This window comes from Oryctolagus cuniculus, chromosome 14, assembly GCF_964237555.1.
Source record: "Oryctolagus cuniculus chromosome 14, mOryCun1.1, whole genome shotgun sequence".
NCBI classification, from domain to species: domain Eukaryota; kingdom Metazoa; phylum Chordata; class Mammalia; order Lagomorpha; family Leporidae; genus Oryctolagus; species Oryctolagus cuniculus.
Window position 1 is genome coordinate 57578554 of NC_091445.1, and position 24661 is coordinate 57603214.

Consider the following 24661-nt stretch of genomic DNA (forward strand, 5'->3'; position numbering starts at 1 on the left):
ACCAGCAATGGAAGAGCTAGCTCGCTCTCTCTCTCTCTCTCTCTCTCTCTCTCTCTGCCTTTCAAATACAAAAATAAATTTAAAAAAATAAAAGTTACGTACTGAAATTCTACATTCGGGCAAAGACACAATTATCAAAATTATCAATCTCATTCCAACCATTTCTAGTTAGGGACTATCACCTGGAACAAATGAATTGCACACATTTTATTGTCTGAGCAAAAAAAAATGATAAGGGGCAATTTCTCTTTATCTTGAAGCTGTTGTACCCTTGCACCATTCCAGTCCACGTCTTCCAAAGCTGTTCTCATATTTAGCTTCTATTTTGCCCTAAAGATATTTGTGCTTCAATTTACTTTTAAATGCAGTGAGTACAAGACAGCCATGAACCGTAGAATGGCTGGAGAAACTGGTGAAGAAAGCAGTGCAAAAAAAAAAAAAGAAAAAGAAAAAAGAAAAAGAAAAAGAAAAAAAAAGAAAAGATGAAGAAGAAGTACAATAAGACTCCATTGCATTACATTTTATGTGCAAATTCTATCTATGTGCCTTACAATGGTTGTTTATTAGCTATTTAATCTAGCTTGCATTATCCAATTGATTTATTTCTCTCTCTCAGAAAATTGAGCACCTTGGGGGAGGAAGGAATTCATTGCAATTAACGGAAATATTTTTCATGTAACAGCTTTTTACTTAATATCAGGGTTTTCAGAAAAGAATTTGAGTTGATATAAGAGGGTTAGGTGTGTTTGCTTTTAGGCGACTGAGCAGCCCATACAGGTGGTTCACCCAGAACAAAAGAACTCTCTTCTTCAGAAAGGAGTTCTGACGCCTCCACTGATCTAGACAACTGCTGGCATTTGTTAAATGACAGGTTTTCCAACTCCTACCCATCAAGACTTCAAAATTCCTAGGGTTGAATTTCAACCAGAGCACCCTGTTGTGGTTATAAAATATGTGCATGGAGTTCAGTTTTGATTAAACCCCTTTCTGTATCACAGGCTCCGAATAAGCCTTCTGCTGAATGGTCAGATGAATGAGCACGAAGCAAAGGCCGGTTTTAGGCATGGCATTCCAGCAAAAGCAATCTACTGCCAGTGCTCCAGGATCCTGTGATCAGGAAAGGAAAATTACATGCTAGGAGTCAGGAGCCCCTATTCACCTCTCTCTAACCACATGAAGAGAAGTTCCTCGGTGGTACCATAATATAGTGGTGGAACAGCATGATTCTACTTTTTGGTGTCATGGGTTGAAATCAACTTTAGAAAATAAAGCTCAGCTCCTTCTGTGATTTTTTTAAAAAGAGTTCTGCAGATATTTTCAGGAACTTTGTCATGCTCAAATTTTAACTAAACTCATTGATTGTTTCGATCAGCTCTTAACAAACTAGAACTGGTCTGGGAGCCACCATATATACATAATCCTTACATACCTCTTTAAACTCTGAGAATGACCTTGGGAGTGTCAGATGCCCCTTTGCATCATCACTTGCAGCACTAACTGGGGGAGGCCACATTCACATCTCTAATGCACCTGCCCCCAGAAGGTATCTCTACTTTTTGAGTTCCATCACCCCAAGAAGATAATGAAGTTTTCTGGCCAGGCTTGTTGGTAAAAAAGGCCATACAGACAATACAGACAAGAAGAGGAGGAGGGGAAATGGGGAGGAAGAGAGGGGGAGGAAGAAAGTCACTGTTACCACCCAAGGAGTCATGTGATCCATGATACTATGAGGATTTGCTAAGCTTTTTCCTAGACCCCTAAGAAGTCAAAGCCCTTTGTACCAGGAGCCCTATGTTAAGGCATGAATCAAATGACTTCAGATTTCTACCATAACTCCCCCACCCTCTGCCTATCAGCCCTCAGCCATGAGAAGACAATGGTTTGCCACCGATTGTTATTTCTGGGAACTCTACTTGTGTTCCCAAGACCAAGGGCTAGGTGAGAAAAAGAGGATGAATACTAGGTCAGAGCACATGCGTGATTGTGTCTTTATGTGCGCGCACACACACATAAGCCTTAAGAACCATTCCCACTACATTTCACAAAAGAGATTCTGAATCCCACATTTATTGTCTCAAGACTCCAACCACCAAGGCATAAGCTTTCACACACTCTCCCTCACAACAGCTGCTCTGCAAAGTCTCTAGAAACTTTGCATGTTATTTGTCCTTCTCCTGTCTCTTGTCTATAAAACCTAGTTCCCTTTGTCCTGGGGTGTCACATTTCCCCTTAGAGCCTGGGAATTCTTGCAGAATCTGCAAAGCCACTATCTAGAGCACAGCGCTCCATGTTCTCAGGGCACTTACTCAGAGACACTGACTTCTTTAGTACACACTGTCTATTAACACATGCCATCGCAGCATGTAGTACACATGTGCATGCACACACACGTACAGACCTGTGATTAGTTTTTCCTCACTTAATCTGTATAAAAGTAACATAGGTAGGTTGTAAGAAAAAAATCAAATAATAGAGAATAATTGATGATGGAAAGAAACAGTCTCTTACTTACCTCTAGTGCCTGCCTCTCCTAACTTAACTGTGTCTATCTTTCAATTTTTATACTTGTTACCTTTAAAATACTAAATAACATGCAGATGAGACTGCTGAATTTATATTTAGCTTATTGTCTCCCAGAAATTAAAGATGAGGATTTAATTAACTCCTTCAACCATCCTCTCCTCCCCACCACCTTCTTCCTTAACACAGTTGATATACTATCACTTTTATTTCTTTGCTTGCTTATCTTTAATTACTTTGAATAATATACTGACGCCTCAATTTCTTTCTTACGTAGCAGGTTCAATTTTCTCAAGCCATGTTCTTAGGAGTAAAAAGGATTCGCTTTCTTTATTTTCTGTAACTGAAAGACCACAGTTCACCAGCTGGCAGAAACCTTAATCATTGTTGATTCCAAGCAATCTCCGTCATTTTACATCTAAACCATATAAAGACAAATTTAATTCCTTCCTCCACACCCGCTGTTCCAGGGATGGCAATTCATTTCCAGGGGATTTATCTGGCACCAGAGCACTGGTGTCAGAAGTACAGAAGTGGCCGGCGCCGCGGCTCACTAGGCTAATCCTCCGCCTAGCAGCGCCGGCACACCGGGTTCTAGTCCCGGTCGGGGTGCCGGATTCTGTCCCGGTTGCCCCTCTTCCAGGCCAGCCCTCTGCTGTGGCCAGGGAGTGCAGTGGAGGATGGCCCAGGTGCTTGGGCCCTGCACCCCATGGGAGACCAGGAAAAGCACCTGGCTCCTGGCTCCTGCCATCGGATCAGCGCGGTGCGCCGGCCGCAGCGCGCCAGCCGCGGCGGCCATTGGAGGGTGAACCAACGGCAAAAGGAAGACCTTTCTCTCTGTCTCTCTCTCACTGTCCACTCTGCCTGTCATAAAAAAAAAAAAAAAAAAAAAAAAAAGAAGTACAGAAGTACCGTCTACCATTGACCTCTACCCTACTTGACATCTCCTGATCTTTAGCCATCAGCACCTCTGTGGACATCCACTGAGCTGTTCAAGGCACCACCTTGTACTCCGGCTATGTGTTCATGTGGTCTGCACCATCTGACCAGACATCCTTGTCAAGTCTGCTAGCCACCTTAACCCTCTGAGCCCCTATTAGGGGTGTAAACAACGTCCCACTCTCTTCTGGGACTGTGAGGGACACAGAGACCTCCGCAGGGCTGTCTGAGGCTCTCTGTGCCTTGGCCAGTCTCAGTACCATCCCCAGTGGAGAGCTACGGCACCCTTCTGCTATGGACACTGCTGTGGGGCCTGCTGCCTTCCAGAAAGAACACTGCTCCTTCCTCCTCTTATGCTTTTAAAATCTACCCCTCCCACCCCGGATTGCTTTCCCTTCAACACTCCCATCTTCAGGCAAACCTCTTTGCCTGATCCCTTCAGAGAAGTTCCTCTGGATCCTCAATACCTCAGTACGAAGCTTTCAGAATTCAATGACATATTTCTTTCTCTCAAAAATCAACTGAGTTTCAAGACAAGAATTGCAAAAACATCCTTAGAATCTCAAAAGCCAACAAGTTAATTGATGCATGTAACTATGCCGGCCTCCTCTAGGTCATAAGGTTCAGCTTAACATAGTATCGTTAACAGGGAAAGAAAAATCTCTGGATTAAAAACACCAAAAAAAGGTAGGAGAACGTGGGGAATTGCCGAATACTCCCTTAGCTCGGGTTCAGTGACAGAAGTCAGCGCTTCAGTTCTACTCTGTGTAAAGTATTGCTATTAGCATCCCTGTCCTTAACATCTCCTTTGCTCCTTCTTTTATGTTATTAATCAGTTACTTTTCAGTCTCAATCAACTGCTTGGCTTAAAATATCTTAAACAAACATAGTCTTATTTACTCAAATATCAGTAAGTCCAGAGACAGGCAATCCTTAAGATAGAATAGATAATAATGTTATCAAAGACAAAGACTGTCATCTCTCTGGGCCATTCTTGGTATGTTAGCATGTTGTTCCATGGTTGCAAGATGACTGTGGTTCCAGGAATTACACGAGTGATCTAGGCAGGCCGAATGGAGACGAGAAGGGAACACAAACACAGGAGCCAGCTGCTTCTGTTTCCTTTATCAATAAAGCAGATGGTGTATCATATGGCTACCACCAGCTGTGTAGATGACTAGGTAAGTGTCTATATTTACAGCCTTTATAGTAAAGACAGAAGACCGTGAAGGAGGTTGAAGGTACTCATTGAGTAATGCAATTGATGGTGTTTGCCAAAGTCCTACCTTGGGCTTCTCAATATCCATCCAAGTGTACACTGTTGAAACCCATGTCACCCTGTCACCAGCAAACTCAGAGACCACAGCACTCACGCAGCAATTGCATCAAGCTTGTAGTCCACAGTCCCTGAGCAACGGTCCATCCTCTCTGCCAGACACAGATGGTTCTCCTTGGGGCCAGAGAACCTGCAGCCAAGAAAAAGTACACACGATATACAATGGAGGAGAAGAAACAGAATTGAAAAAGAATTAATTTGAAAACAAAACAAAGGCCGGCACCGCGGCTCACTAGGCTAATCCTCCGCCTTGCGGCGCCGGCACACCGGGTTCTAGTCCTGGTCGGGGCGCCGGATTCTGTCCCGGTTGCCCCTCTTCCAGGCCAGCTCTCTGCTGTGGCCAGGGAGTGCAGTGGAGGATGGCCCAGGTGCTTGGGCCCTGCACCCCATGGGAGACCAGGAGAAGCACCTGGCTCCTGGCTCCTGCCATCGGATCAGCGTGGTGCGCCGGCTGCAGCGGCCATTGGAGGGTGAACCAACGGAAAAGGAAGACCTTTCTCTCTGTCTCTCTCTCTCTCACTGTCCACTCTGCCTGTCAAAAAAAAAAAAAAGAATGAAAACAAAACAAAAAACCAGTAAAACCAAAACAAGACAAAACCCATCCATCTAGGAAAGGCAGAATGAGAAGTTTACAGAGGTTACTGCTCCATTCAGACATCAAATCCCATTAGAGAAAGGCTCCCTGGGTGAGGCTCCCTGGGTCCTTCTGCTGTCCCTGGCTCTGCTCCCTAGAAAACTCATTCTTTTTTTTTTTTTTTTTTTTTTTTTTTTTTTTTTTTTTTACAGGCAGAGTTAGACGGTGAGAGAGAGAGAAAGAAAGAGAGAAAGGTCTTCCTTTTCCATTGGTTCACCCCCCCAAATGGCCGCTACGGCATGCTGCGCTAATCCGAAGCCAGGAGCCAGGTGCTTCCTCCTGGTCTCCCATGTGGGTGCAGGGCCCAAGCACTTGGGCCATCCTCCACTGCCTTCCTGGGCCACAGCAGAGAGCTGGACTGGAAGAGGAGCAACTGGGACAGAATCCGGCGCCCCAACCAGGACTAGAACCCGGGGTGCCGGCACCGCAGGCAGAGAATTAGCCAAGTGAGCCACAGCACCAGCCAAAAAACTCATTCTTGACCATTACCTTCCATGATGATTTTCATTTCATATTTAACAGCAGAAGATGAGGTGACAGATGTGGCTTTCCTCTGCTGATGTGTGAATAATCTATAGTCCAGAAGGCCCTCCCCCTGAAGGAATTCTGATTGGAAAGCCTATTGGCCTGGACAAGACATGTCAATGACAGTTTCGCTTTTTGAGTGTTTACTTTATAATGCTGCAGAATGAAAGAAGGGCCAACTCCTGTTTGACTGCAGGACTACCATGGACATCAACGCTCTGCTGGGACCTCACATTTTTCTCTGAGTTCATACAGCAGTGCCCCCTTACCCACAGGTTCACCTTTCACAAGTTCAGTTAAACACAGTAAATGTGGTCCAAAACACTAAGTGGAAATTTCTAGAAATACACTATTAATAAGGTTTAAATAAGATTTATTTGTCTACTGTTGCAGTTGTCCTACTTTAATTTGTTGTTGTTAACCTCTTAAGAGGGCCTAATTTGAGAATTAAACATTATCTTAGGTATGTATGTTTAGGAATAAACATGGTGTATATAAGATTTAGTGCTATCTGTAATTCCAAGCATCTGCTGGGGAGTTAAGAGTGTACCCCCATGGATTAGGGGCATCTGCTATATTCTACTCCTCATATATAGCTGTGGAGCCTAAATAGGCACCTGTTCCTTAAGACTGCCCTTGTTTGTAGCCCTCACTCCTGTCTAATGCCATGGTTTGATGTAGAGCCTGCAGTCTCTAAGATTCTGGGCTCCTTCCCTTCTACATATTCTCATTCTCTTCCTATTCCCCAGAAATTCACTGAACTTTCTTATCCACAGGTGATCTACTTTCCTTGCCCTTATCCTGGCCTTTACACTATAGGTTAACTACTTCTTTTGTCTTAGTCTGTTTTCTGTGCTATGAAAAAATACCTGAGACTGTGTAGTTTTTAAAAAATGGAAGTTCGGGGACTGGCGCTGTGGTGCGGTGGGTTATAGCCGCGGCCTGCAATGCCAGCATCCCATATAGGTGCCCGTTCGGGTCCCAGCTGCTCCACTTCCGATCCAGCTCTCTGCTATGGCCTGGGAAAGCAGTGGAAGACGGCCCAGTCCTTTGGCCTCTGCGACCACAGGGGAGAAGCTCCTGGCTCCTGGCTTCAGATCAGCTCAGCTCTGGCTGTTGCATTCATTTGGGGAGTGAACCAGCAGATGGAAGACCTCTCTCTCTCTCTGGCTCTACCTCTCTCTGTAACTGTCTTTCAAATAAATAAAATAAATCTTTAAAAAAAAAAAAAGTTCATTCTGCTCACAATTCTAGAGGCTGAGCAGTCCAAGGCATGGCATATGCTGGGCAGCAAGCAGGGATCTTGTTGCAGGGTAACACAGTGCACAGCACCACGTGGCAAGCCAGAACAAGCACCTCGTCTCTTCTTGTAAAGTTACGAATGCTCTCTTGAGGCCTCCATCCTCATGATCTCATCTAATACCAAATACTTCCCAGAGGCCTCACCTCCAAATATCATTAACATCAAAACTTGGAGACTTTGAGTTTTCAATATACAAGTTTTGGGGAATGTATTCAAACCACAGCAACTTTTTTTGGCTCCAGTTGTATGTGGGGACTGTCTGAAGGCAGATGTATTCTCAATCTCCCATTTTCAAACCAATACATGAACTTCATAGAGTATGTCCTGCTATATATCCCACACTAACTAGCAACATCAAACTGAGGATGCGGTCCAAGTCAAAAGTAGGATTGGGACTCAGTTTACCAAAACTCCAGAAGCTTGGATGTATCATATTTTTCTTCCTGTGAGTTGGCAGGAAGGGGTTGAAGGCATCTGTCTTTATGTCACAGCTATGGGCAGGATTAGGCAGTTTTGTCACTAAGGCCTGGGTGAACTCAAGAAAGAAAACAATGGATATGTACACAATGCTGTCCACAATCTGTGTAATTTATCTCCAACAGCTAACCTATCAGTCATTCTCTTTCATTACTTTTTAATCCAGTTACACAGTTTCATGCCTGCCTGTAAAACAATACAAGGATCTGTAGAGGAGGAACAGAATTGAAGTAGTCTATGGAGTTTATAAATCCAGCCCTTGTGATTGGAACAGAGTTTGACAAATGGGTCTCCTGGAAACTCCTTCTTTCATTAGCAATGTTCCCATGGCAACATGAAGAGCGGGTCTGATTTTAGGAGAAACTAATCTCTAAATTTGAATTCCCGTGATACCTAGATAAAGAGAGGAGATAAGAGAGACTTTCCGCATAATTATATTTTAAGTTTCTAGGACTGTAATCTGTGTATTGTTCCAGCTTCCGACTTCCATCTCACAAAGGTAACTGGGAAGGGGTCTGAATGTTGGACGCAGATCCTGGCTCATCATGGTCAGAGAATGTCACAGATTGTCCAAAACTCCACAGGACGCCTGAGGGGAAAAACAAAGGTGCTGCCGGCAACTGGGGGTGAACTGTTTAACCTCCTGCTACGGCAAAGTACCCAGCAACAGTAGAGAGTTGGAAGGCACAGCTGGCAGCCTAGAAACCTCTGATCACTCCCACCCTGGGAAGCCAGGCCTCAAGCATATAGAGCAAATTACATTCCCTCCTTCCTGCAATGAAATCTAAAAGTTATTCATTCTTTTTTAAATTTATGTGTTTATTTATTTGAGAGGTAAAGTTACAGAGAGGGAGAGACAGAGAGAAAGGTCTTCCATCTGCTGGTTCACTCCCCAAATGGCCACAACAGCCTGAGCCAAGAGCTTCTTCCGGGTCTCCCACACAGGTGCAGGAGCCCAAGCACTTGGGCCACCTATTGCTTTGCTAGGCCATTGCGGAGAGCTGAGCTGGAAGAGAATCAGGTGGGATTTGAACTGGCACACATAAGAGATGCCAGTGCCACAGGTGGCAGCTTTACCTGCTACGCCACAGTGCCAGCCTCTTCATTTATATTTTATTTGAGAGACAGAGAAAGAGAGAGAAAGTGCCCATCTGCTGGTTTAGTCCCCAGTTGCCTCTAATAGCCCAGACTGGGCCACATCACAGCCAAGAGCCTAGCACTTGATCCAAGTCTCTCACATGGGTGGCAGAGATTCAGTACTAACTGTTGCCCCAGGGGGCAGCCACTGCCAGTTCTTCTAGCCATTCCACATTTGCTTTGCATCACCTGCCACCCACCCCCACACACACACACCCACCCCACCAGCTCTGACCTTACTGGCTGCCTTCCCCTACAGAAGTCTAGCTTCTCCGGTCACTGCTGTGCTTTATATCTTACGTGAAACACTCTCAGTGGGAAACTATGTCACGTTTGCTTTCCTGTCTCTATAAACACCCACATGTATGCATGGTAAGTAAAGTTTTAACAAAACTCCTGTGAGAACTGTACAGATGCAATACCAAGTGAAGACTTTTCCTTTAAACCAGCCCCTGAAAACGTTTCCCGGGTGGCCAGATTGTAAAGCTCTCCAGGTGAGAGTGAGCAACTACTTATTTGCAAGGTAGCACTGGGCACTTATTCCCCTATAGACCCCCGATGGCACATACTTATCTCATTACTCTTTAATGGGTAATAAGACCCGTCTAAAAGAGAAAAGACCCCACAGGAGGAAATTCTGCATGAGACTGTCACAAAGCAACTTAGGCAGAAAATAACAGACTATTAGTGAAACGCCAAACTGGAAAATAAGCACCTGAACACAGTATTTGCAGTGTAAGATGGAGAGGTACAGGGAACTGTTTAAGCTCTAATCCATTTGAAAAAGAACACCAGAAATATCCAAAACAAGGCTGGAGACCCATTAGAGTTTGCCAAGTGCTTGCTTTCAATTAGTTGAAGTATTTTCTGCTCAAGCTTAGATTTTTTTTGTTGCAGATTCTCATAATTATTTCAGTTTTCCCAGCAACTAATAATTCTTCTTAAGCAATGTGTGTGTTTGTGTGTTTTCTGTACAAAGAAGAACTGGTTGGTAGTTCATGACCCTGCTTATACATGGTCAAGATGGCAACAGCCCATTCCTGGAAGGTCCCTGCTAACTGCTGCTTTGGTTGCCTTTTCACACCTGCAATACAAACTGTTCAGTCAGCTAAAATGCATAACAAGTGACCTGGTGCAAATTACAGGAATTTGCAGGACAAGGTCCAGAAAGCACTCGGCCGAATGCCTGTGCACTTCTATTAGACAACCCACAGATTCTTCTGGGAACAGGCCAGGGGCCCCTCTGACAGTGAGCATTTCTGAGCCAGGGCATCTTCCAGCCCATCTCAAAGTACAATGAGAGCATTACTTGAGAAGTGAGTCACTTCCAGGGCTGAGGAGTGGCTGTGTTTTTAATTTGTCTATTGAACTCCAGTCACGATGAGTAATCATCCTATGGAAAATATCAGTGCTTCAGCAAAATGTCAATACCTGAAGCAGAGAGAGTAGTTCATGGGTTTTCTCACAGACTCAGGCGTGCCAGGTTTTCAACGGCAAAGTAAAAATGCCCACAGACCCTTTACAGCCATGATCATACAAAAGAACAGTGACATTCTGGCTCCCAGACTTTCTGTTTCCTGTTCCTGATTTCTCTGCTAACCACACTAAGATATAATCATAAATATGCTCTCGATTGCTAAGATGTATAAGAGAAAGGAAAATGGAGTCTCGTCGGCCTTTCATTTCCCATAATTGAATTCCTACTTGTACTGATGCTCTCAGCACAGGGAGACAGGGACCCGAAGCTTCCTGAACACTTAACTGTGTCTGACCGTATGTCCAAGGCTTCATGTATTTTATGGCCATTAATTCATACATCACCCCTGGAGATATGTGATTTACTTCAGCTTTACAGATAAAGAAGATATTTGGCTTTCCAAGGTCACAAAAAGAGTAAGTTCTGCATCATCTCTCTGACTTCAAAGACCACACTCCTCTCATGACCTTATTACTTGAACCAACCCAAAATATTATCTAAAATTGGTGAAATGGTGTTTTTTTTTTCTTTTTGACCCACCTTTGAGATGACCCTGTCATCGGCTGTGCTCTTGCAGATTACACTATGTTACATTAAGCCATGAACAATCAAAGGAACTCATTGTCTTGTTCTTTATTTTGTGTGTGTGTGCGAGCAGCTTGCCACTTTGTTTTATAGATTGAATCCAAGATTAATTCTCAGTCTATTTCTGAGATAACCCAAAATAATTTACAAGCTGCAGCACCACGTAAAACATGACATTTACATCAGAAATAGAACTGAGGTGGTCAAAAGGAACTAATCCATTCACCCAGTTACTCAACAAATCCATATTAACCTCCACATTCACCAGGCACTTCTCTGGGAGTCATTGTGGCAGGATCAAGATTAACCCATTATTACTCTCTAGTACTGCATAATACTCTGGTACTAAGGGGAATATGACAAAGTGGGCATTTTCTAATAAGTTAAAACTATAAATTTCACATGAGAAGTGTAAGATTCCTGGAAGAAAAAATAAAGTCATCCATATGGATCTTGATGGAAAGGGCACTCAGTAGCCTCGCAGGGAAAATCAAAACTACCAGTTTGCAAAGGACAAGACATGTTACTCAACTGGACAACTTTTCAATCGATCACCCATACACTTACGCTTTATAGGAATTAATGTCTTGGTCATCAAACAACATGGATCAATAACTGGCACAGAGAAGCATTTCTGAACCATCAGACAATAGTATACATTTTCTTTTTTTTTTTTTTTAAGATTTTTTATTTGAGAGGCCGCGTTACAGACAGTGAGAAGGAGGTCTCTATTTGAGAGGTAGAGTTATAGATAAAGAGATAGGTCTTCCATCCGCTGGTTCACTCCTCAAATAACTGCAAAGGCCAGAACTGGACTGATCTGAAGCCTGGAGCCAGCAGCTTCTTCTGGGTCTCTCACACGGGTACAGGGGCCCAAGTGCTTGGGCCATCTTCTACTGATTTCCCAGGCCACAGCAGAGAGCTAGATTGGAAGAGGAGCACCCGGGACCAGAACCCGTGCCCATAGGGATGCCAGTGCTGCAGGCAGAGGATTAACCTACTGAGCCACAGCACTGGCCCTGATAGTACACATTATCAACCCTCACATTATACTGGGGAAAATATCTCCACCCCAGAAAATTTGTTTCTCAAAAATGAATTCAATAAAAGATGATATCAAACATCTACTTTTAAAAATGCTATGGTACACTTTCAAAAGCCAGAAAATGCAGTAGGTATAAAATCCTCAACATGAAACACATACACTAGATACTATTTGTAGTTTGTGTTTTGTAGGGTTTGGTTGACAACTCAAGACAAAGAAAGAGAATGAAACTACGTATAAAGGCACCATTCATTTCCTTGCACATCTTGATTATTACAATTTCCTTTCTGACTCTGCCCACTTTTTCCTAACTTGCAGGTGAGGAGAGGTAGAATATATCTTAGTTCCTTCAGAAAGTGCAGGAAAATACTATAGGACAGAAGTAATACAATGGCAACATGAGGTCTGTGGGAGTACCTAGGAAAGTCAGTTTTCGATTCTCTTCTTCTTAAAACATGACCATCTTTCTTGACCTCTTCCTATTTGATATTCTGCAAAAACATGGCATTTTTGACAACCCCATTATTTTTGAAACTCTGTCTTTACAACTTTCAGGAGACAAGTGCTCTAGTGCTGTAGTGATTATCTGCTTCCCTTTTCAACCCCTCCACTCCCACTTGTCCTGGTTTGTCTCAAAAATACCTGGACTGTTACGCCCCAGTGCCCTTGACTAAAGCAAAGACATTTGACCCTCTACCCTGCTCAATCTAGACTCCTCTGAAGGAAACTTATTCATTCTTATAGTAGGAAAACTCCCTTTCACAGAGCTGCAGCTCAGACTGTGTCATCAGAGCTGCCGGGAGATACTTACTAGGCTTCTCTGCAGCCTCTCATGGCAGAAACGGTGCACATTTTCCTATCCTGTGTGCCTCAGCCTCCACATCATGCCATCGCGGCTCTTCTAGATAGGCAAATTGTTTGCCCGTGGAAGATCGTGAACCTCTTTGAAAATCCAATAGTGACACCATGTCTCTGTGGTGATCATGAGTACCCAGATCCCCCAGCTGCCATGCCTGGAGATAGAGCTGCTGCACTTGCACCCAGTCACAGGTGGTTCCCACACAACAACTGAACACAACAGGAATAATAAACACAGCCATTTCTGGAAGACTAGGGCCTCCTCTGATGGGCACTTTGGCTTGATGCTACTGCCTGAATGGCCCCTCCAGAACTCGTGTTGAAATGTAATTGTCATGATGACAGTATACTGGTCATCAGGGCTGGTAAAAGATTAAGGCCTTTATTGTGGGAATAGATCAGTTATCCCAGGAGTGGGTCCCTGATTCAAAGGACAGGTTCCTCTGTCTGTCTCCCACATGCTCACTTACCCTTCAGCCATGCAACACAGCACAGTGGCCCTTGCCAAATGCCAGCATCATTCTGTTGGAGTTACCAGCCTCTGTAAATGTGAGCCCAATAAACTTTTGTTGATGATAAATTACCTAGTCTGTGATATTCTTTCATAAATGCAGAAAACAGACTAAGACTCTATAAGATTTCCTAATGGCTTGGCTGAAAATTCCATACATGACACAGGATTCTAAGAAACATCCACCAAAACTCCCTCCCTTCCTTCCTCCCCCTCTGTGAAGGCTTTCTAGCTCCATCCCCATTATCTCCCACAGGCGTTTCCCCTAAGACATCTCTGCTTATTGAGGGATTCAGACTAACAGGATCCTCTCCTCAGTTAAAGTCACCCAAACACTTCCATAAAGTTGGACCCACAACTGTGGATGTTCATATAGCCCCTTAGTCCATGCATGGGTCTCATCCTACATTTGATATTTAACATGATTTTGTCATTCATCTTTCTGCTTGCAAATGTCTCCCTCCCAGGCCATTTTTCATAGTCCTTCCAGAATTTTTTCTGAAAAGAAACAAAACTTCTTGGCATCACTCTCCTGTGTATAAACTGCCAAGTGCTTGACATCACTTATATGCAGGTTCACTGAGCGGGGCTCTCTTTGCTTTGCCAACTTTGCTCCTTTCCACACTCATCCCCCCCTTCACCCACAAAGAGTTTCTTGTCACTCTCATGTTGCTCCTATATCATAAGGTGACCTATTCTACCAGTCAAAAAATATCCTTCTTCTTTTAGCTCCAGTTTCAATGCTGTTTCCTTCAAGTCTTCTTTCTATCTTTATCTCAGTGTTCATCATAAATGGGTTTTATAAGGAGCCTGCCACAGTACATTGCAGATTCCACAGAAGACTATTTATTAATCATTCCCTCACCCACAGGGCAGTGCATTTCCCACAGTAAGTGCTCAGTAAGTAGTCATTGACTTGAGCGATACCCAAATGCATACAGAGTAGACTCGAAGTTTATCACACTGGCACTCAAGGGCCTCCATAATCATGCACCACACAGTATTTGCTCAAACCATGACAGAGCAATCTTCAACACATGAGTGATTTTGTGCTGACAAACTGACCACTACCCAACATCTGGTAATCAGCCTCAGAAAGCAGACCTTTCCCATCAGCCAAACTCATGAATGTGATACAGAAAATCAAAAGGACAGTTTACTGTCTTATACTAAGAAATTACTGTAGAGACTACATACTTGAAATGTTCATAATCAGTAATTACCTTTCTGTAGACAAATCTAAAAGGAACAAGTTATTGTCCAAAGGATACTTGGTAAGTATAGAAAAATTGGAATCATTAAATATTTAATAACATCATGTATTCATCTAGTTGAATATCTATTCGAGCTTCGAGCCTGGCATGTTCCCTAGGCCATGCTTTTACCAATGAGACCAGAAGACCAGAAATCATCTGGCTTAAAGTTCTTCCCTGACACAGCTTCGTGAGGCAATCAAATTTTGTCTGGCAGACTTCTAAGACTGACTAACCCTGATTGTTTTCTGTATGCTAATTTTATGAATTCTTCTGTCGTTGTTTTTTTCCAGTGTAATCCCCTGGGCCAAAACTACAGCCTGGCATTTAAAATGACCTTGGATAGCTATGCTCTGCCCACTCGGTATTGGTGACCCTATTTCCTCAAGTTCTTGGACTTGGACATCACTGTGGCTCCTTGTTACTCTCTAAGCATCTTCCACAGGGTTTCCATCATGAATGGTCTTCTATATTCTTCCTGAGAACACACCTCACTCCACTTTGCATGATATATACTTCCTATTTAGATACTCACTACCTTCCCCATCCCTATTCTTCCATGGCCTGCCCACACTTCAAGAATCAGATTGGACTGCAGTTCCTGGGTATTGCCTCCTCCAATCATTCCACCCCATTGGTGAATCCTCCCTTGGAACACTCATTCATACTGAATATCATGTATTGGTCATTTAAAAAAAAAGATTTATTTATTTATTTATTTGAAAGAGTTACACAGAGAGAGAAGGAGAGGCAGAGGGAGAGAGGGAGAGAGAGGGAGACAGAGAGGTCTTCCATCTGCTTGTTCAGAGGCAGAGAGAGAGAAAGAGAGGGAGAGAGAGAGAAAGAGAGAGAGAGGCCCATATGGGATGCCAGCACTGCAGACGGTGGCTTTACCCACTACACCACAGCATCGGCCTCATGTATTGGTCACTTTACCCTGTGCTGTGCTTTTTTTTTTTAACTCTATTGAGTGGGAATATCACATATCATCAGCTAAATTATGCCTTAAAAAGCAGCAGTTCAAATAAGTATCCTACAAGAGCACAGAGAAGGCAGGCCTTTCCAACATCCCCAGCCTGGACATTTCTTCCCTCATGACACTGTTCCTTCTTACCAAGTCCTCCAACCCTGTCACTCTGCTCACTGATTATGATCTGTTTTGCAAAGTCTACTGTTAACTCCTACGGGCCCCACCTCCTGCCTCCTCTCCCCCATTTCTCTCTTGCTCCATCCTCTAGCTTTTATTGCCACCTTGGAAGCCCTTATGGTCCTTCCCAATCATCTGCTTCCCATCACTCATCATTTCCACAAAGCACCCTTGCCATCAGGAACCTCAGCTCCAGGCTGTCCATCTTCCACCCGACTCCATGCTCTTGCTGACATGCTTCCCTGGGTGCACCTCACTCTCATCCCAAGCCCAGCTGAGGCAGAACCACCACTGAAGAGCTCACATTGATCACCGTAACTGTACCTCTGAAGCAGCAGAAAGTTACAAGGTGTCCAACTCCATTGTCTTTCAGGGGTGGTATCTGAGAGAATGCTTCTGGGTTCTGGCACCACATGGTCAACACCTCAGCCAGCACCAAAGAAGCCTCTGGCTAAGCGTTGTAATAGCAGAGATTCTCCAAAGCCAAGGCTAGAGGGATCAGGCCAAGGAGACTCCAATCACAGGAGCAGATTCTAGGACATGGAGAGTGTGAAACACTTTCCAGGACCAGGCGCTCTGCCTGCCATGAAGGACCAGGAGAAGCTCTGGGCATCCCTGATTCTCACCTGTCCATCCCCTGGAAGGAGTGTGACAGGGTCTCAAAGCCCCAGCTTCCTTCTACCTCCTCCTACTTCTCTGGCAGCCACGTTCAAGACTATGGACAAACAGAAAACAGGGGGGCCTCAAAGAAGATGCAGGGAGGAGAAAGGGAGACTCTGTAGACCACAGCATGGAGGAAAAGAAAGAGAAAAAAAAGGCAAGCTTGCCACTTCAGCCTTACTTACACCAGGAAATGCTCTCAGCCAAGCCTACTGTCTGAACAGCTCTACCCCTGAGAACCCAGACGTGGCTGAGTCAACAGGAAATCAACAGAAAACGGTCCTGTTTCTCATGTAGCCATGGGTCATCCCCAAGTGCAACTGGTATACTTCCTGATCTTTTCCTTGGGGAAACTGAGGCTGGAAGAGGGTGCCTCAAAGAAAGGCACACACTTAAAGCTGTAGTTCCCCTCTGAGACTTACTGACGCTTGTTGCTCAGACTTCCCAACAAGTACATGAGTCTGGTTTCTCCTTCAGATGGCGTTGCCAATGGCATCCACGGCTTTGAAATGGTCTTTTTTATTTTCATTTTAACTGAAAGGCAGAGAGCCAGAGACATCAGACAGAGGTGTTCATCCATTGGTTCACTCTTCAAAGGCCTACCACAGCCAGGACTAAGCCAACCAAAGCCAACAGCTAGGAACTACATCTGGGTCTCCTACATGGTTGTAGGGACCCAAGTACTTGAGGCCTGATCACTGCCTTCCAGGATGTGCGTTAAGAAGCTGGATCAGAAGTAGAATGGTCAGGCCTCTGATACAGGATGTGGGTGTCTCAAGCAGCATCCGTCTCAACTGCTGTGCAAAACACACCCCCATGTTTATTCATTTATCATTTTTTTTAAAAGAGGATGTATTACAAACTTCCCTGGAGTCACACAGCTAGTAAGAAGCCAGGACTAGAGCTTGGTTCAACCACTATACAATGCTATCTCAGTAATGGCCACAGAGAGTTTTTCTTTTTATTACTCTGCACCTACTTTAATGGAAACTTTTCAGAAATGAAGCATACATTTCCATAGATTCAGAAATAGAGAACATTCAACATTGTTGACTTGTTCCTATACCCAAGTCACTGAGCAAAAACAGTGATTCCCTTCCAGCAGCAGCTGTCATGGTGTCATCCCAATTTAACTCGTACCACTTCAAAAATGAACTCCTTTTGTCCCCGGGCCTTGACAAGGGGTAAGGACGAGAGGAGACACAGGGGCCTTAGTCTGCCTTCATTGTTTTCTTTACACTGACTGGCATCCCCTCTGATGTTCACAAATGCACACACATGGGCTTGCATATCTACATAGCTGGTTTCCACCCAGTACACTGCAAGTTCTATGCCCTAGTTGTGCACATACAGGCACATTCTTGCATGAACACATCTTGCCAAGAGGGTTGTGTGTCCTGAATTTTCTTGGTGGTTCTTTGTGCAGTTTCTTCCCTTATTCTTTTTAGTCATGTATGCAAGCCACATTGAGCTTCTGTGATCCAAGTTTTGTGATAAACCAGATGTTTACTTTCTATTTTATCCTACAGAAGGTAGTTAGATTAAATAAACCTTTTTCTTTTTCATATTATCCTTTTATTTTGAATCTATCTTTAATGCAAATCTGTTTTCTTCCACATGATATAATCTAACTGCTGAAATATTATGATTTTGAGCTTACAATATATTTTATGCTCAATTTTTAACACATATCATGTATGCCCTGGAAAAGAACAATTAGCCAGTTCTTGATTCAGAATTCTTATTATGAATACACAATATCTGATTCCTATGCAAAAATCAGGTTCCATGTCTAGAATTGCTTTTTTAATGCTGTGACTCTGGACTCCACACATTTCACTGGCTCCAAACACCTCTCTACTATTTTGAGACAGTCTCTTTCTCTTTCTATTCTAGTAGCTGTTTCCCAGCTGAAGAGCAAGAGAAATCAGACTTAGGTAATTGTTGGAAAACCTGGTCCAGAGGAGTCCATAAGACTGAGAGGGGAACTAAGGGATTACACGCATGGTTTTCCTGGGGGCAGTGCTTCCTAGGTGGAGCTCTGTGCAACCCGCTTCTATGTCAAATGGAAGACATGAGGTAGACATTTGGGATGCCACACTCTTTTGATAACCCCACAACATTCAAAGGGACAGAGACGAACTTTTGCTTGTTGGCAAAAGACTGGGACTCTTAAAAGTCGCCATTTATTTGAGATCTTTCCTTGATAAGACCCTTGCATTTCTGGGTATGCTAGTATCTTGACTGAGCAAAACCACACATGAACAAAAAGACACACACACACACACATACATATACATATATATATATATATATAAAACATACATTCAAACTTTACTCCAAGCTAGATCTCAGTCAGCAGAGTGATAAATGATTTCTTTCTGAGTCTCAGATAAGTTCTGGACTTACTAACGTGGCATTCCCATTCACTTAGGCAATGTTGGCCTAGGAAATTTCTCTCACATTTCTGTTTGTCTTGGTCGCCAAGAATATTTTGTCTTTCTTCACTGGTACTCTCTGAATGCAATGCAAGCCAGAGGCAAGGATTTCACTTGGGGTCCCTTCCTAAAATCTACAGCCCCCATTCATGACTACTGGAGGATAATCCTCACAGCCAGAGACTGATAGCCCAAATTTCTCCCAATTACATTCTGTAAACTCTTCTGCTTCAAAGGCCCTCCAGTTAATTAGTTATAGGGCCCTACTAAAATCATTTTTGGCAGATGTTGTCCAAAATGTAACTGGTTCAAATTCAATTATCTCATAAAACAGGTAAATTTATTTAGAAACTAAAGTAGATCTTCTAATTAATGCATCCTGGCAGTATCAAATTGCTTTGATCAAAACTGTGCTATGGATGGGAACAGCATTCCAGATTTATACGGTCATTCAGGGGAGCTAGTAACAACCACTCCACCAGTTTACAGGCCCAAAGCTGCGTCTCATGCTCCAAAGTGTAATATTTGCAAGGCTTGATGAATCATTTCCTCAAGTATCAGAAAAGCCCCAGAACAATTTCCTAGGAACAAGTCTAGCTTTCTGCATCTCCCCTCCACACACTAGTTGAATGGCTAACAATCCAAGTAGACCGCATACTCTGTAGGCTCACGTTTCATAAAACATTAAACTACCATCTGTTTACTTTTTATTTCCAAATGACATAGTTTCACCATCAATTGACATATTTTCTCTCTCTTTATATAAGACAGTATCCAAAAATGTAACACCAAATTATCAACTGGTCAATTCTCATCGAAACCCCAGGTTAAGAAAAGTGATGTCACTGGATATAATTACTTTTAGGCCGGCACTGCGGCTCACTAGGCTAATCCTCCGCCTGCGGCGTGGCACCCCGGGTTCTAGTCCTGGTCGGGGCACCGGATTCTGTCCCGGTTGCTCCTCTTCCAGTCCAGCTCTCTGCTGTGGCCCGGGAAGGTAGTGGAGGATGGCCCAGGTGCTTGGGCCCTGCATCCGCATGGGAGACCAGGAGGAAGCACCTGGCTCCTAGCTTTGGATCAGCACAGCGCACCGGCTGAGGCAGCCATTTTGGGGGTGAACCAACGGAAAAGGAAGACCTTTCTCTCTGTCTCTCTCTCTCTCACTGTCTAATTCTGCCTGTCAAAAAAAAATAATAATAAATAAATAAAATAATTACTTTTAAAATAGGAGAGGGGTAGACTTTGTGATGCAGCAGGTTAAGCCACTGCTTGAAATGCCAGCAACCCTTATCAGAGTGCAGGTTCAAGTCCTAGTCCCTCTTCTTCTGATCCAGCTTTCTGCTAATGCAACCTGGGAGGTAGCAAATGATGGCTCAAGTGCTTGGGTCCCTGCCCCTACATGGGAGACCTAAATGGAGTTCCAGGCTCCTGGTTTTGGCTTGGCTCAGCCTCCATCTGTTGTGAGCATTTGGGGGGTGATTTAGTAGTTGGATGGAGATTTCTCTCTCCCCCCCCCCCCCAGCCCAAGCTCTTTCAAACAGATAAAAATGAATATTTAGAAATACTAATAAAAGTATAATTTTTTCATATATGAGGGTACTTCAGAAAGTTCATAGAAAATATAAGTCAAAATAAATTTATTTTGGTACCAACAATTTTTAAAATCCATGCATAGTTTTTTTTCTAACAATACACATTTCCCATGACCCTATGGAAGCATGCTCAGATATATGACCCCATGTTACCTAAAGTCTATTCTTTGAACAAACTTGACACAGAACTGAACCATGTGACCTTGGCCTCTGTACAATTGCCTTCCCGGAGCTACACAGTAGGTGCTCAGCCTTTGGCTTTGATCAAAGGGCACTACAAGAAAAACCTCAGATACCAGATGTCACATTTACTGCAGGAATATTGCCTAAAGACATTGCCCTCTTGGTCACTCAATGTCCCCCTTTACGACCCTACTGTGAAAAGCACTTTGGTATCCATGCTAACACAATAGCTGCGCAGAGAAGCATAAACCTTGTTCAAATCACAGTTGTCACTTACTCTGGGCTGCAATAACGAGTAGGGTCTTCCAGTCCAGGTATCAGTATGACGGTGCCTGGAGGAGCTCCTTAACTCAGGACTTTATAGATGTATTAAAAAGACCAGTGGGAACGATATACTTTATACTATACAGTAAACTTGAACCTCACTCGGTTATGACGACTTGTAATTCCAGACAACACAGCTGTGGTATCAGCCACCATTCCTCAATCAGAGGCCCGTGGAATCCTTCTGTCTTCCACTTGCTCTTACTTGGCTCCCCTCCTGCTGATGAGCGTTTGTGTTCCACACCATTCCTGCCCCACCTGTGTCTGAGCTGCAATTTGCTTTCTGGTTTCAGGGCACACCTTCCGTGAGAATTTGCTGTGCCCTTGTTTGGGTTTGTGTCCCACTGCAGACTTCTGCGAGTGCCCTCTGCTAAGCTTCTCAGGAGCCCAGAGCCCGCAAGTGCTTCTGACTTCCCTCAGCACCCCCACACCTGCCCATCACTGAAGTAACAGCAGGGTTTACTTCTGCAGCTTTTGCCCGGCCCAGTACAACCTTTTCTGCTGAACTCCTCACTGGGCAGAAACGTGAGGCACTAAGACAGTCCCCAGTAAACTCTCTTACAAACAGCCTCCCTGGAGGCTGCAGCCTGAGAAGAATCCTGCTGCATACTTTTATTCCTATGGCAGCCTTGGGGCCCTCAGACTTGCTGTTGAATCCTGGCCTTGCTTCATCCTGCTGTGTGATCTCAGGCAAGCTAGACAACCTCTCTGTGCCTTGGTTTCTTCCTCTATAAATAGTGCTTACCTTGGTAAGTAAGAATTGCAAGTTACTGCTTTGCAAATGGAAGAAGGCAGAGAGGAGAGGAGGAGTGGAGGAGTGGAGGAGGGAGAAATGGGAAGGGTGGGAGGGAGGGAGAGAGAGAAGACACGATAGATATGTATGTATTTTCTCAGTATGTATTTTTTCCCCTTTGACTCTCAGGAAACTCAGAGATAAATTTTGTATTTGATTTGAGCAATAAAGTAGACAAAATCTTATGACCTATAATTTTGAATGTTTATTTCTCCAGGATCTTTTGTTCCCACTTTCACCTATCCCTAGATAGTAACTTTGAATCATATTTATGGTGCATTTCTAATCATACTTTAATCACTTTTAATCATATTTTTTGTGTGCATTTTTTATGTGGGTTTTCAGCTTTGCCTGAGGTTTGAGGACTGTCTGGAGACTTTTATGGAATGGGATGTGGTATGTCTATAAATACGTACATTTAGAGTTGTTGTAAGCCACCTAGTAACAGAATCTAGACAGCTGGCTAGCACCCTGTCTCACTTAATCCTCCCAGTGACCCTGAGAGACAGCGCTATGAACTCCATTACCAAGCGGAGGCAATTCAGCGTCCGGAGTGCTTTCCTCGGATCACTGAACCGCTCCCAAGAGTCATACCAGCAACCCAGGGCTTCTGAATCCCAACCCACAGCTTTTTCTTCTGCTACTGAACCGCCTCTCCAGAGTCAGTAGCCAACCAGGTTTGCTCTTGGCCCTGTCAAATAACTGATGACAGCAGCACACGATTCTTGGGCGCCTGTGTGTGACAGAGGTTTTGCATGCATTACCTCATTTTGTGTACCTCACAAGCCAATGACGTAGCAACTGTTAACGCCCTCCTTATAACCCATCAGCTAGGCAAAGCCAGGCTCCCTGGGACACAGGCCAGTGAGACCAGAACTGGGGACTGGACCCCTGGTGAGCTCAGCTCCAGGACTTGTGCTGTCAACCACGATGCTCCAAGGGCACCTGTTCTGTCGCCAAGGGACTCTTCAGGACAGGGGGAGTAGTGTTCAAAGATCTCTGGGCTTGTGTGATGTCGCCATGTGGCCACAGCTGAAGCAGAAAGCAGCAGCAGGCTGTCCCCACTTCCCTGACCTCTCCCCAAAAGGAAGGCGGCTCCGAGCAGGCAGTGGGATAGCCTTCACCACTCACCTGCCGTGTTCATTAAAGTCTTGGGCCTTTGTGATCTCCCTTGGATCAGTGCGAAAGGGTCACAGTCTCAGGCTTTGCGCCCCAGCCTGTTTTCTCCTTTAGGTCCAGCGTGGCTCTGCGATTTCTTGATGCTCTCTTTGCTGCCTGTTGTATTTTTGACAGACGTGGTGCTCACACACCAGCCACTGGCCCTTGGAAGCATCCTGGGGCTGTTTTTGGAAGTCTAATTATTACCTTGAAGTCTATCCTTTTTATCTTTTGCATTTATTCAGCGAGACTTTTACCTTAAGATATGCTTTTAGGTTACAGTAAACAAGGCTAACTATTTCTGGAAATATTCAAAGAAGGACTTGCCTTTCTTTTTCATCTTGAGAAGCATACCAATTCTTTTAATGTTAATAGGATTCTTTTATTGTCTGGGGTGGCTGTCTCGCTCCCTGACCAAAGCTCAGATCCCCCTTCTTTGTTGCTCTATGCTCCATTCCTAGCCACACCTGAGGGCTGTCCACGCTGGATGCCTTTATCTCAGCCAGCACCACAGCTTCGGGAAGACTTGTTTGTGTTTAGGTTCTTTCAATCATAAAATGAAGACAGTAATTACCCTTTTTACCTCTCAGGTTGTTGTGGGGATTAAATGAGATATCGTGCATTAATGTGCTTTGAAAGCCATATGTTGCCATAAAACTCTAAGTTCACCAGTGTGGTCCCTGGTGCACACTTCTGATAAAGGGCAGGTGCTGAAAGGATGTGCCTGCCTTAATTACAAAGGCATTTGGGTCTGTAGCTTCATTACCTGGAAGAAAAGCAGAAAATTCGGAAACTGTCGTATTGCCTGCCCATCATGAATCAAAGGCACTGGTCTGGAAGCTGAGGTTCTGGTGGCCAGCATCTCTATGCAAACCACTCCTGTCAAGTCTGCAGAGGCTCTGAGAGGAGCACAGTGCTTTGGGTGCATCTTCCTGCACAGTGGCGTTTTTCAATCTTAAAGCACAGGTTGGCAAACTATGGCCCTGGGGACCCAGCAGTTCACCGTCCATCTTTATGCACCTTGCAAGAATGGTTCTGAATAGTAGATGAAAATTAAAAGGATAATATTTTGTGACATGTGAAAATTGTAGGGGATTTAAATGGTTTCATCTGTAAAGTTTGTAATTTCTTCAAAATGTTTGCGAAAATTTGTTCTCTCTTGTTTTCTAAGTACTTCCATGATGTTCTTGATTTTGTCTTTCAGACCACAAAGGCTAGAATGTGCACTACCTGGCCCTTGTGTGTTGCTATAACAGGAGACATGAGAGTGGGTAATTTCAGAAAGGAAAGAGATTTGTTTTGGCTCCCAGTTCTGGAGGCCGAGAAGTCCAAGACCGGGCAGCCACAGCGGGAAGGACCTCACGCTGCCTCAACTCATGGCGGAAAGCAGAAGGGCTAGCACCGTGCACAAGAGACCAACACCAGAGGCAGCCTCACTGCCCAACAACCCATTCTCACGGTGACAAACCTTAGGCCTTCGCAAATGAAGTGTGTCCATCTTTGTTACCCATCTAATTAATTGTTAGCAATGAATCTCTAATTAATCTAATTAATCTGTGTTAACAATCTAATCATCGTAAGGTTCCACTACCTCTCAACTGTCGCTCCCCCTCTTCGTGGAGGAACGACACAGGACCCTGAGCTGTTCTTTTGTCTGCTCGGCCCTCCCCGGGTTTGCTGCTGGTTCTTCCCGGGTTGGCTACCGTCCCTTCCACCTCCGTGGAAGGGCGGTTCCCCCTGCCACTTTCCCCACTTCCGCGGGGGAG

General features: G+C 44.2%; 1 long non-coding RNA gene across 3 annotated transcripts in view; it reads right to left on the minus strand.

The window, feature by feature from the left end:
- LOC138845173 (uncharacterized) overlaps positions 1–24661 on the minus strand; it is a 196232-nt gene that overhangs the window by 158613 nt on the left and 12958 nt on the right. For 2 of the 3 annotated variants that reach the window (XR_011381983.1, XR_011381985.1), the window contains exon 2: positions 4746–4925. This is a non-coding gene — a long non-coding RNA (uncharacterized lncRNA). Of the gene's footprint in view, positions 1–50; positions 410–4745; positions 4926–24661 lie in introns of those variants that run through there. The other variant, XR_011381984.1, reaches the window with a different exon arrangement.